Here is a 13,371-nt window from a genome sequence, read left to right on the forward strand (position 1 = left end):
GATCCGGGGCTGTCCCCCTGTCTTCTGCATTCTGAGTGTCCAGGCTGGTTGTGGCTGTCAGGGTGAGAGCTGAAGGACCAGTTTGGCCCTGGAGGGGCATGTGACAGCTCCACATTGCTCTCCTTAGTTTGAGGGCTCACATGGCCCATTGCTTGGGGCTGAAACCGCAAGATACTGAGAACAATTCCAGTCAATATCCTCGTATGCTTGTGTGCTTGGCATTTGCCTCTCTCACTCCCAGAAACACCCAGCAGAGACCATGTCTGCTTCAGTCAGTAGTGTGCCCCCGGAGCCTCCAACGGTGCCTGGTACATATAAGATTCTGGTCTTGGTTCCACGCTGCCTAATACACCCTGGTCTTGAGCAAGTCATTTAACTTTTCTGGGCTTGAGTTTCCTCACTTACTATTTATTAATTACTTTCATACAATATACTATATAAAAGATATTCAATATATCCTATAATCACTTCCCAATCACTAAAAACTCTTAGCCATGAGGATGCTCTTTAATTTCATTTGAACTATATGAAGTTGCATTTTGAAGGTCAAAAATAGCTGAATAGCAGAAATTTCAAATGATTTAACCTATCTCATTACATGAATTTTCATTGAGCACCTCCTACATACATTTTGTTGTCAGATATTGGGTATTCAGTAATGAACAAAAAGAGGCACTGGCCTTACATTCTACTTGGAGAAGACAAAGAATAAACAAACAAATGAATATATCATGAGTCATGCAGTGAAGGGCACCAAGAAGGAAAATAAAACAGGATAAAGAGGCAGAGAATTACTTAAGAGCATGGGTACATACTGAGACTAGAGAGACTGAGAGAAATTTACCTACTGAATGTGGAGACCCTCAGCGTCTTTCCTTACGCTGCTCCAGATTTCTGGCAGGAAGGTGACAGACGTTAGAAAAGCAACTATTAGAATACTGTTCTCTGAGGAATATTATTATCCCAAGAGAAAAGATCTAAAGACACTAATGTTAGATGTTAATATTTGTTATCAAAGTGGCTAATGTTTGTTAACAAAGTGGCTCGCCCAAATCACGTTAGAGTGACAGCCAGTGCACAGCTTCCAGAAGAGGTTTTTGGTGTCTAATACTTATATAAGTGAAAGTGTAGTTGCTCAGTCGTGTCCAACTCTTAGCGACCCCGTGGACTGCAGCCCACCAGGCTCCTCCGTCCGTGAGATTTTCCAGGCAAGAGTACTGGAGTGGGTTGCCATTGCCTTCTCAGAGACTTGGGTCCTCTGAATGTTATCAGTGTTCCTAAACACATATGAGGGTTTGAAAAATAAAATCCAAGCATCTTTAACTCCGTATGAACCAAAGCATAATGGACTCCTAAACTACAAGGAACATTTTGCTGGGCTATTACATTTAACCAAAACAACACATGGTTTTATAAAAAAAAAAAAAAAACTAAGCTGGGAGTTATTAGGTCCAATATCCCACAAGTTCAGATATGTATCATTCCTGCTGTCCAAGTACCACACACACTACGTTCCCATGTCTGTTAAGCAGATCAGTTTAGCTCAGCGGTGATGGATGAATATTTACAAGCATCTTATTTACAGTACTTCTTTCTGCAGATTGCAGGCCAATATTGTTTTCTTCCACTCCCAGTCAATCCGAGTTTGGTTTTCTCAGTGAGAAGGGGTAAATGTGAAAATGGTTGCTCAGCTGCTTTACCACTCGTACTCCATAGTGGACGTGGGCCAGAGTGAAAGCAGCCGTCAAGGCAAACAGGAGAGTGCTCTCAACGTAAGGGGTTACTCCTACATTCACCACCATGACAATCACAAAAACAGGAAGCAGCAATCAATTCAAAGTTGGGCACCGGGTACTGCTCATCTGACAATCAGCTGACATGTGCTGTTGGCAAAGGCTGTTCCAACCATTAAGGAGAACACTCTAGGGTGTAACTCTAAAATAGCTGAAGGTGACAGGAGGATCCATGCTGTAGGCAAAATGAATAGCAAACATGGAGAAAAGAATGGAACCACAGCTTCATAGACTGAACTGTGTTTCAACGTGTTATTTTTATAGCGTCTGAAAAAATTGAACAAACTCATTGGAAGAGTCACACACAGTGCACAACCAATGATCATGGCAGTGAATAGGTCTCTATGTAAGAAATTAAACAGGAAAGGTTCATACCAGGCCTCAGCTCCCACGGCCGCAGTCACTATGTAGACAAAAGCAATAGTCACCAGGCCAATGTTATGTCCCCATGGCAGGAAAAGAATCCCTGTGTTATACTTTCCCCAGTGAGACAGGATGAAAGAGAACAAAACTACCCATAGCAGGAGATAAAGAACAAAAACACTGGAACCAGATGATCCTCAACCAAAAATGGAATACACGGTGACAACAAAGTAAACACATGACCAACTCCCCAGGCCTGGTCAAAAAGCTCCCCCAGCGGGGTGCTGGAACTGGTTCTGCGGGTTTGGTTTCCATCCACGCCATCTAGAGTGCAGGCCATGGAGTTGAGGATGCCCACTACAATCCAGACCCAGTCGGGTACATGCTTGTGACCTGGTGCTGAAGCATAAAAGTCAGGATCAGAGTATGCCATAAGTAGGAAATTGAACACGACCAGCAGAAGGCCAGAGAAGCTTATCAGATCTGGAGCCAGCCAAGTAGGAAGTACCTGTACTACAGTGTTCCAAAATGGGTGCATGACATACAGAGAGAGTGGACTGGTATCCGCAGCACTGTACTTGTACTTATCAAAGCCAGCCAGCTGCTCCGGGCTCATGTATTCGGAACTTGTCCTGACAACCCGAACACGAGTGCCCAGTTGGCAGCAACTCTCCACGATGAGATAGGAAAATAGGAGCACTACATCGGCTGGGCAGCCAGTTCATGGGGTTCTCACAGCAAGAATACTGGGGTGGTTGGCCATTCCCTCCTCCAGTGAATCACGTTTTGTCAGAACTCTCCACTATGACCCAACCATTTTTGGTGGCCCGACATGGCTCATAGCTTCATTGAGTCATGCAAGCCCCTTCACTATGACAAGGCAGTGATCCATGAAGGGTGAAGTCAAGTGGGCCTTAGGAAACACTGCTGTCAATAAAGCTAGTGGATGCAATGGAATTCCAGTAGAGCTATTCAAAACCCTAATAAATGATGCTATCCAAGTGTTGCACTCAATATGTCAGCAAATCTGAAAGACCCAGCAGTGTCCACAGGACTGGAAAAGGTCAATCCTCAACCCTTCACAAGAAGGATAATGCTAAATAATGTTCAAACCACAGGACAATTGCACTCATTTCCCATGCTAGTAAGGTCATGCTTAAAATCTTGCATGCTAGGCTTCAGCATTACGTGAACTAAGAACTGCCAGACATCCATGCTGGGTTTAAAACAGGCAGAGGAACCAGAGATCAAATTGCTGACATTCTCTAGATCATAGAGAAAGCAAAAGAATTCCAGAAAAACATCTACTTCTGTTTCATTGACTACACTAAAGCCTTTGGCTGTGTGGATCATAAGAAACTATGGAAAGCTCTTAAAGGGATGGGAACACCAGACCATCTTACCTGTCTCCTGAGAAACCTATATGCGGGTCAAGAAGCAACAGTTAGAACCCTGTATGGAACAACTGATTTGTGTAGGACTGAGAAAGGAGTATGACAGGTCTGTCTGTTGTCACTCTGTTTATTTAACCTATACACTGAACACATCATCAGAAATGCTGGAGTGGATAAGTTACAAGCTGGAATCAAGATAGATGGGAGAAATATCAACAATCTCGGACACGCAGATACCACTCTAATGGCAGAAAGTGAAGAGGAACTAAAGAATCTCTTGATGAGGGTGAAGGAGAATGAAAAAGCTGGCTTAAAACTAAATACTGAAAAAACTAAGATCATGGCATCCAGTCCCATTATTTCATGGCAAACAGAAGGGAGAAATGTGGAAGTAGTGAAAATGTGGAAGAAGTTTCCTCTTCTTGAGCTCTAAAATCACTGCAGATAGTGACTACAGCCATGAAATCAGAAGATGATTGCTTCTTGGCAGGAAAGTATGACAAACCTAGACAGTGTGTTGAAAAGTAGAGACATTACTCTGCTGGTAATGTCCATATAGTCAAGACTATGGTCTTCCCAGTGGTCACATATGGTTTGGATAGCTGGACCGTAAAGAAGGCAAAGCACCAAAGAATTGATGCCTTTGAACTGTGGTGCTGGAGAAGACTCCTGAGAGTCCCTTGGGCAGCAAGGAGATCAAACCAGTAAATCTTAAAGGAAATCAACCCTGAATACTCATTGGAAGGACTGATGCTACAGCTGAAACTCCAGTATTTTGGTCACCTGATGTGAACAGAACAGCTGAATCACTGGAAAAGACCCTGATGCTGGGGAAGATTGAGGGCAGAAGGAGAAGGGGACAACAGAGGATGAAATGGCTGGATGGCATCACTGATGCAAAAGATATGAACTCGGGCAAACTTTGGGAGATGGTGAGGGGCAGGGAAGTCTGGCATGCTGCAGTACACAGGGTTGCAAAGAGTCAAACACGACTGGGTGACCAAACAACAACTCTTAAATATAAACAGGCATCCGGGACTGACAGGTGTTTGAGGATAGCTGCTCATCTTAAGGTCAGGAGACAACACCAACGAACAGTAACTTAGAAGAAACAAAACTTCACAAAAAGAAAAGGTCAAAGTTCTTTGATGTCTTCAGAGAGAGGAGAGAAGAAATGGATACTTAACTGTTTAAAGAAAAATTTGGAAAATAAAATAACTCTAAGAAATAAACAAATCTATACTGGAGATGAAGGAAAAAAACTCAGTGAGGTGGTTGCAAATCTCCTAGAAAATAACTAAAAATTATAGAAAATAGAGGAATGTAGACAAAGGTGAAAAATAAAAATAGAAAAAATATATATAGGTTAAAAAAGACAACCATCCACAAGGTCAATATTCAAATAATGAAAGTTTTTAAATAGAGAGAAGAGAATATTGGGGAGGAGGGAATGAAATTTTCAGTTAAATAATTCAATAAGTTACCAAAATCATTATGAAGTTTCAGAACCCTGGGCACAAAGAAAGGAGCATTTTCAGAAAGGGGAGAAGACAGGTTTCACACAACGATCCTGGACTATACTGGGGGAAATGAAGCAATACTTTATCCAGACTGGGAGAAATTCTTTCTAGCTTGAAATTTCGTACCCAGGCAATTAAACGCAGGAGTAGAATAAAATTATTTTTAGACATGCAAGGTTTCAAAACATTACTTTAAAACTTACTCAGAAAAGTAATACAATAGATGTTCCATACAAAGAAGCAAAACAAGAAAGATTACAAAATCCAAGGAACAGGAGCCTGTTGACATAGGGAACAAGAATACCAGAGAGATGGTAAAAAGAAATGCCAAGCTCACAACTCTGCAACCTGGCTAGAGAACTCAGAAGACTCTAGGATGAAGACCTGAGTGCCTAAAATTTATACACAGGAGAGTGAGCTTGAGCATAATTACACAGAAATATAAGTAAATATAATAGCTCAGTTGGTAAAGAATCCGCCTGAAATGCAGGAGACCCCATTGTGATTGCTCAGGTGGGAAAATCCCATAGAGAAGGGATAGGCAACCCACTCCAGTCTTCAGCTTCCCTTGTGGCTCAGCTGGTAAAGAATCTGCCTGTAATGCGGGAGACCTGGGTTCGATCCCTGGGTTAGGAAGATCCCCTGCAGAAAGGAAAAGCTACCCACTCCAGTATTCTGGCCTGGAGAATTCCATGGGCTATGGGGTCGCAAAGAGTCGGACATGACTGAGTGACTTTAAAAATTAAATAAATAACTGAAAGTTTTAAAAAGATGATTAAAAACTCCAGTGGCAAACAGAAAGGAATGGGGAGGAAAAGACAAGATAATTAAAGAGTATTATATGATCCAGCTATGAAAATGTTTATATAGTCATACTATGAAGATATGGGATAATCAAATGATGTCTTACTGTGGATGAGGGATACGACAGTAGGGGAGAGGCTATAAAAGCATAATAGACCTTCACCTTCCATAGTGGGAAGTCAGTGCTTAATGGCTAAACCCAAGAATTAGGAATATAGATAATCATGCTGCTGCTGCTCAGTCATTCAGTCATGTCTGACACTTTGTAACCCCATGGACTGTAGCCCACCAGGCTCCTCTGACCATGGAATTTTCCAGGTAAGAATACTGGAGTGGGTAGCCATTCTCTTCCAGGGGATCTTCCCTACCTAGGGATCAAACCTGAGCCTCTTGCGTCTCCTGCATTGGCAGGGGGATTTTTTACCACTAGCACCACCTGGGGAGAAGGCAATGGCACCCCACTCCAGTACTCTTGCCTGGAAAATCCCATGGATGGAGAAGCCTGGTAGGCTGCAGTCCATAGGGTCGCTAGAGTCGGACATGACTGAGCAACTTCACTTTCACTTTTCACTTTCATGCATTGGAGAAGGAAATGGCAACCCACTCCAGTGTTCTTGCCTGGAGAATCCCAGGGATGGGGGAGCCTGGTGGGCTGCCGTCTATGGGGTCACACAGAGTCAGACACGACTGAAGCAACTTAGCTGCAGCAGCAGCAGCACCACCTGGAAGCCATATATATATATATATATATATATATATATATATATATAATATATATATTTATATGGGGCTTCCGTAATTGCTCAGTTGGTAAAGAATCCAACTGCAATGCAGCAGACCCCAGTTCAATTCCTGAGTTGGGAAGATCTGCTGGAGAAAGGATAGGCTACCCACTCCTGTATTCTTGGGCTTCCCTTATGGCTCAGCTGGTAAAGAATCTGCCTGCAATGCAGGAGACCTGGGTTCGATGCCTGGGTTGGGAAGATCCTTGAAGAAGGAAAAAGGCTACCCACTCCAGTATTCTGGCCTGGAGAATTCCATGAACTGTATAGTCCATGGGGTCTCAAAGAGTTGGACATAACTGAGCAATTTTAGAAGAAATAAAATATATTTATATATCCCCAAATTATTCAAAGAAATGAAAGTACCATATTTCTTCAATTCTGAGACAACTTTTTTGCATTTCAACATGTCCATAATGAGGCTATGTCTCAACCCATGGTGTGACACAGTGTAACTGGCAGCCTTTATAGCATCATATAATCACAGGCATTAGTGACTGAATGAAATGCGGCCAATATTAAAATCAGACAAAGGCTGGCTGCCTGCCTCTGGGAAGCAGTAATTGGGAGGGCGGGTGAAAGGGACTACTGTTTAAGTAACAAACTTTTGAAACTGACTCTTTAAATTATGTCCAGGTATACATTATTTTCTCTGATGGCTCCAATGGTAAAGAATCTGCCTGCAGTGCAGGAGGCAACAGTTCAATTCCTGTGTCAAGAGATTCCCTGGAGGAGGAAATGGCAACCCACTCCAGGATTTTTGCCTGGAGAATCCCTTGGACAGAGGAGCCTGGCAGGCCACAGTCCACGGGGTTACAAAGAGTCAGATAGGACTGAGGGGGAAAACACTTTCACTTTTTTCATACATTATTTTTAAAAATACATGTTAAAAAAAATTCCTTCAACCGCCTTGTGGAGAAATGTCCCTAAGAGGACAAGACTGGGAAGGAGGAGATGAGTAGGAGCTTGTTCATAGATCAGAAGGGGACTGGTGATGGCTTGGACTAGACTGAGAACAATGGAGGTGGTGATAAGTGGCCAGATACAGGATATATATTTTTTAAAAAGCTGCTCAAATCTTCCCATGGATTTAGCATGAAAGAAAAAGGAGAGTCAAACGTAACTCCAAAGTGTTCGGCCTGAGCAGCCAGAAAATGAAGTTTCCGTTTCCGGCAATGGAAAGTCTGCAGGGAAAGCAGGTTAAAGGAGGAAAACATCAGGAGTGCAGGCGAGACACGGACGGACGTCAGGATCCCATTAGATGCCCAAGTGGGCGTGGCTGGCAGGCAGACTGCCTAAACCTGGAGCTCTGTTCTAGCTACACCAAAGGTCAAGTGTGGCTTTGTTTCTTCATGTTCCTATCTCCCCCCTTTAACAGTAGGGTAATTTTTCGCTTGCTTCTATAGATAGTAATAAAGTAAGCCTTTTTTTTTTGTTTGCACACATACTCAAACAAAAGTAAAATTTTATTTTCTGTCAACTGGTTCAGTTCAGTTCAGTCACTCAGTTGTGTCTGACTCTTTGTGACCACATGAACCGCAGCAGGCCAGGCCTCCCTGTTCATCACCATCTCCTGGAGTTCACTCAGACTCACATTCATCGTGTCAGTGATGCCATCCAGCCATCTCATCCTCTGTCGTCCCCTTCTCCTCCTGCCCTCAATCTTTCCCAGCATCAGGGTATTTTCAAATGAGTCAGCTCTTTGCATCAGGTGGCCAAAGTACTGGAGTTTCAGCTTTAGCATTATTCCTTCCAAAGGACTTCTCTGGTGGCTCAGAGGTTAAAGCGTCTGCCTGGAACTCGGGAGACCCAGGTTCGATCCCTGGGTCAGGAAGATCCCCTGGAGAAGGAAATGGAAACCCACTCCAGTACTCTTTCCTGGAGAATCCTATGGAGGGAGGAGCATGGTAGGCTACAGTCCATGGGGTCGAAAAGAGTCGGACACGACTGAGCAACTTCACTTTCACTTTTCACTTCCAAAGAACACCCAGGGCTGATCTCCTTTAGAATGGACTGGTTGGATCTCTTTGCAGTCCAAGGGACTCTCAAGAGTCTTCTCCAATACCACAGTTCAAAAGCATCAGTTCTTTGGCGTTCAGCTTTCTTTATAGTCCAACACTTACATCCATACACAACCACTGGAAAAACCATAGCCTTGACTAGATGGACCTTTGTTGACAAAGTAATGTCTCTGCTTTTTTATATGCTGTCTATGTTGGTCATAACTTTCCTTCCAAGGAGTAAGTGTCTTTTAATTTCATGGCTGCAGTCACCATCTGTAGTGATTTTGGAGCCCAGAAAAATAAAGTCAGCCACTATTTCCACTGTTTCCCATCTATTTGCCATGAAGTGATGGGACCAGATACCATGATCTTAGTTTTCTGAATGTTGAGCTTTAAGCCAACTTTTTCACTCTCCTCTTTCCCTTTCATCAAGAGGCTCTTTAATTCTTCTTCACTTTCTGCCATAAGGGTGGTGTCATCTGCATATCTGAGGTTATTGATATTTCTCCCAGCAATCTTGATTCCAGCTTGTGCTTCTTCCAGCCCAGCGTTTCTCATGATGTAATCTGCATATAAGTTAAATAAGCAGGGTGACAATATACAGCCTTGACTTACTCCTTTTCCTATTTGGAACCAGTCTGGTGTTCCATGTGCAGTTCTAACTGTTGCTTCCTGACCTGCATACAGATTTCTCAAGAGGCAAGTCAGGTGGTCTGGTATGCCCATCTCTTTCAGAATTTTCCACAGTTTATTGTGATCCACACAGTCAGAGGCTTTGGCATAGTCAATAAAGCAGAAATAGATGTTTTTCTGGAACTCTTGTGCTTTTTCCATGATCCAGCTGATGTTGGCAATTTGATCTCTGGTTCCTCTGCCTTTCCTAAAACCAGTTTGAACATCTGAAAGTTCACGGTTCACATATTGCTGAAGCCTGGCTTGGAGAATTTTGAGCGTTACTTTACTAGCGTGTGAGATGAGCGCAATTGTGCGGTAGTTTGAACATTCTTTGGCATTGCCTTTCTTTGGGATTGGAATGAAAACTGACCTTTTCCAGTCCTGTGGCCACTGCTGAGTTTTCCAAATTTGCTGGCATATTGAGTGCAGCACTTTCACAGCATCATCTTTCAGGATTTGAAATAGCTCAACTGGAATTCTATCATCTCTACTAGCTTTGTTCATAGTGATGATTTCTAAGGCCCACTTGACTTTTTGTACAGTTCTTCTGTGTATTCTTGCCACCTCTTCTTAACATCTTCTGCTTCTGTTAGGTCCCTAACATTTCTGTCTTTTATTGAGCCCATCTTTGCATGAAATGTCCCCTTGGTATCTCTAATTTTCTTGAAGAGATCTCTAGCCTTTCCCATTCTGTTGTTTCCCTCTATTTCTTTGCATTGATCACTGAGGGAGGCTTTCTTATCTCTTCTTGCTATTCTTTGGAACTCTGCATTCAGATGCTTATATCTTTTCTTTTCTCCTTTGCTTTTCACTTCTCTTTTCACAGATATTTGTAAGGCCTCCTCAGACAGCCATTTTGCTTTTATGCATTTCTTTTTCTTGGGGATGGTCTTGATCCCTGTCTCCCGAACAATGTCACAAACCTCAGTCCATAGTTCATCAGGCACTCTATCTATCAGATCTAGTCCCTTAAATCTATTTCTCACTTCCACTGTATAATCATAAGGGATTTGATTTAGGTCACACCTGAATGATCTAGTGGTTTTCCCTACTTTCTTCAATTTAAGTCTGAATTTGGCAATAAGGAGTTCATGATCCAAGTCACTGTCAGCTCCCAGTCTTGTTTTTGCTGACTGTATAGAGCTTCTCCATCTTTGGCTGCATAGAATATAATCAATCTGATTTCGGTGTTGACCATCTGGTGATGTCCATGTGTGGAGCCTTCTCTTGTGTTGTTGGAAGAAGGTGTTTGCTATAACCAGTGCATTCTCTCTGCAGAACTCTATTAGCCTTTGCCCTGCTTCATTCTGTACTCCAAGGCCAAATTTGCCTGTTACCCCAGGTGTTTCTTGACTTCCTACTTTTGCATTCCAGTCCCCTATAATGAGAAGGACGTCTTTTTGGGGTGTTAGTTCTAGAAGGTCTTGTAGATTTTCGTAGAACTGTTCAACTTCAGCATTACTGATCGGGGCATAGACTTGTATTACTGTGACATTGAATGGCTTGCCTTGGAAACAAACAGAGATCATTCTGTCATTTTCGAGATTGCATCCAAGTACTGCATTTTGGACTCTTTTTTTAACTGTGATGGCTACTCCATTTCTTCTAAGGGATTCCTGCCCACCGTAGTAGATATAATGGTCATCTGTGTTAAATTCACCCATTCCAGTCTAACTTAGTTTGTTGATTTCTAGAATGTCAATGTTCACTCTTGCCATCTCCTGTTTGACCACTTCCAATTTGCCTTGATTCATGGACCTGACATTCCAGGTTCCTATGCAATATTGCTCTTTACAGCATCAAACCTTACTTCTATCACCAGTCCCATCCACAAGTGGGTGTTGTTTTTGCTTTGGCTCCATCCCTTCATTCTCTCTGGAGTTATTTCTCCACTGATCACCAGTAGCACATTGGGCACCTACTGACCTGGAGGGTTCCTCTTTCAGTGTCCTATTTGCCTTTTCATACTGTTCATGGGGTTCTCAAGGCAACAATACTGAATTGATTTGCCATTCCCTTCTCCAGTGGACCGTATTCTGTCAGACCTCTCCACCATGACCCATCCATCTTGGGTGGCCCCACATGGCATGACTTAGTTTCATTGAGTTAGACAAGGCTGTGGTCCATGTGATTAGATTGGCTAGTTGTCTGTGATTGTGGTTTCAGTGTGTCTGCCCTCTGATGCCCTCTCTCAGTGCCTACCATCTTACTTGGTTTCCCTTACCTTGGAGGTGGGGTATCTCTTCATGGCTGCTCCTGACCTTGGGCATGGGGTTGCTCCTCTCGGCAATGCTTGTATGCTGCCACTGCTGCCATCACACTTCTGTGCCACTGCCGCCACAGCAGCCAGGCATTGTCAGCAAATGCACATTACAGCAAAGTAAGACAGCATACCCCTCCAGTAAATCTAAGCAGGTTTCACTTAGACTTTGGTTCTTTTATGCAGAATTATTCTACTCTAAGTATTGTGTTTAAAGGGATGCTATAAACCCTGTTTGTGAAAGTGGATACATCCTGCTTGGAGAAAAATCTAAAACCAGGGCTCCTCTCTGCATTGAATGATGGATGCCACATCTCTTAAGTAACCTGCTGGAAGCCCCTGCAAACAGCTGACTGGTCAATAACATCATGTCTAATTTCTCGGCACTCCCTCCACACACACACACACATACACACCCTGCAAAGCAATTAAAGATAACTACATTCAAGTCAGATGAAGCAACTCAAGCTTACATTCTTCAAAGATCACTATAGTCAGGTCCTGCTTTTATCTTTTCAGACTTTTTTTGAGCTGTAATTGACATGTGCAACATGTTGATTTGATACATTCATATATGATTATAGTCAACAATACCATACCATAAACTTAAGAGTTGCTAAGAGATTATACCTTAACTGTTCTCCATATTTTATTTTGTTTACCACACACACACACACACACACACACATACTACATGATATGACAGAGGTGTTAGCTGATGCTATGGTGGTGAGTGAAAGTCGCTCAGTCATGTCCAACTCTTTGTGACCCCATGGGTATAGTCCATGGAATTCTCTAGGCTAGAATACTGGAGTGGGTAGCCTATCCCTTCTCCAGTGGATCTTCCCAACCCAGGAATCGAACCAGGGTCTCATGCGTTGCAGGCAAATTCTTTACCAACTGAGCGATCAGGAAAGCCCTGCTATGGTGGTAATCATACTGCAATACATAAATGCATCTCATCTGACTTTTCAATTCACATTTCACTCTGAGAAACACTCTAAGAGACATAAAGAAATCCTTTTGAACCAAGAAAACATATTGACCTGATAAGGTCTTAAGCAATTACAGAAAGGCTCTTTGAAGACTTTTCTTGAGTTCTGACTAGTTTTTGGCTGTCGTACTTGACCTACCTCATGTGTCGGGGCAGATCTGATAGATCCCTTCAATATTCCAAGCATTGGAATGATCCTCTAAGATGAGCCAAGCAGAGTGGGTTGACCTTCACAGGCTAATTCTAGATGAGGAGTCAGAAAAACACCCAGCCAACAGGTTTTTTTTGGCTCTCTGCGGTTACAGACATTTCTATTAGTTCACACTTCTTTGATCCTTTTAGAAAATCCGGAGAACTTTCCATTTTTTGTACATTCATTATTTTCAAGTTCCAACTCCTCCACCTCTTTCTCTACCCCTAAGCACTTGAAACAAAATATTTGATCATTTTTATAGCAGTATATAGTTAAACATGAAAGAACAAGTAGGTTATTTTCACCAATTTCTAGTGACAATTTAAAGACTATTTTCTACCAAATTTTCTTGTTACACCCACACTGCCTTTCCCCCCAATGTTTTTTCTTATAAAAATGACTCCATATATATAATAGTGGTATACAGTAGAAATATACACCTTTTATCAGTTAAGATAGGTTGACTATGTTGTGGTAACAAACAGCTCCAAATCCCAGTGGCTTAACGCAATAAAGGTTTCTCTCTCGAGCATAATACATTTCCTTTACGTGCTAGCTCCATGTCACTGCGTCCTCACCCAAAGATCCAG

General features: G+C 42.5%; 1 pseudogene; it reads right to left on the reverse strand.

Annotated features, from left to right (window-relative positions):
- Positions 1–1,634: 1,634 nt before the first annotated feature.
- Positions 1,635–2,990, reverse strand: LOC113894928 (annotated as a pseudogene).
- Between the last annotated feature and the right edge of the window lie 10,381 nt (positions 2,991–13,371).

This window comes from Bos indicus x Bos taurus, chromosome 7 (assembly GCF_003369695.1).
Source record: "Bos indicus x Bos taurus breed Angus x Brahman F1 hybrid chromosome 7, Bos_hybrid_MaternalHap_v2.0, whole genome shotgun sequence".
In the NCBI taxonomy this organism is placed as follows: Eukaryota; Metazoa; Chordata; class Mammalia; order Artiodactyla; family Bovidae; genus Bos; species Bos indicus x Bos taurus.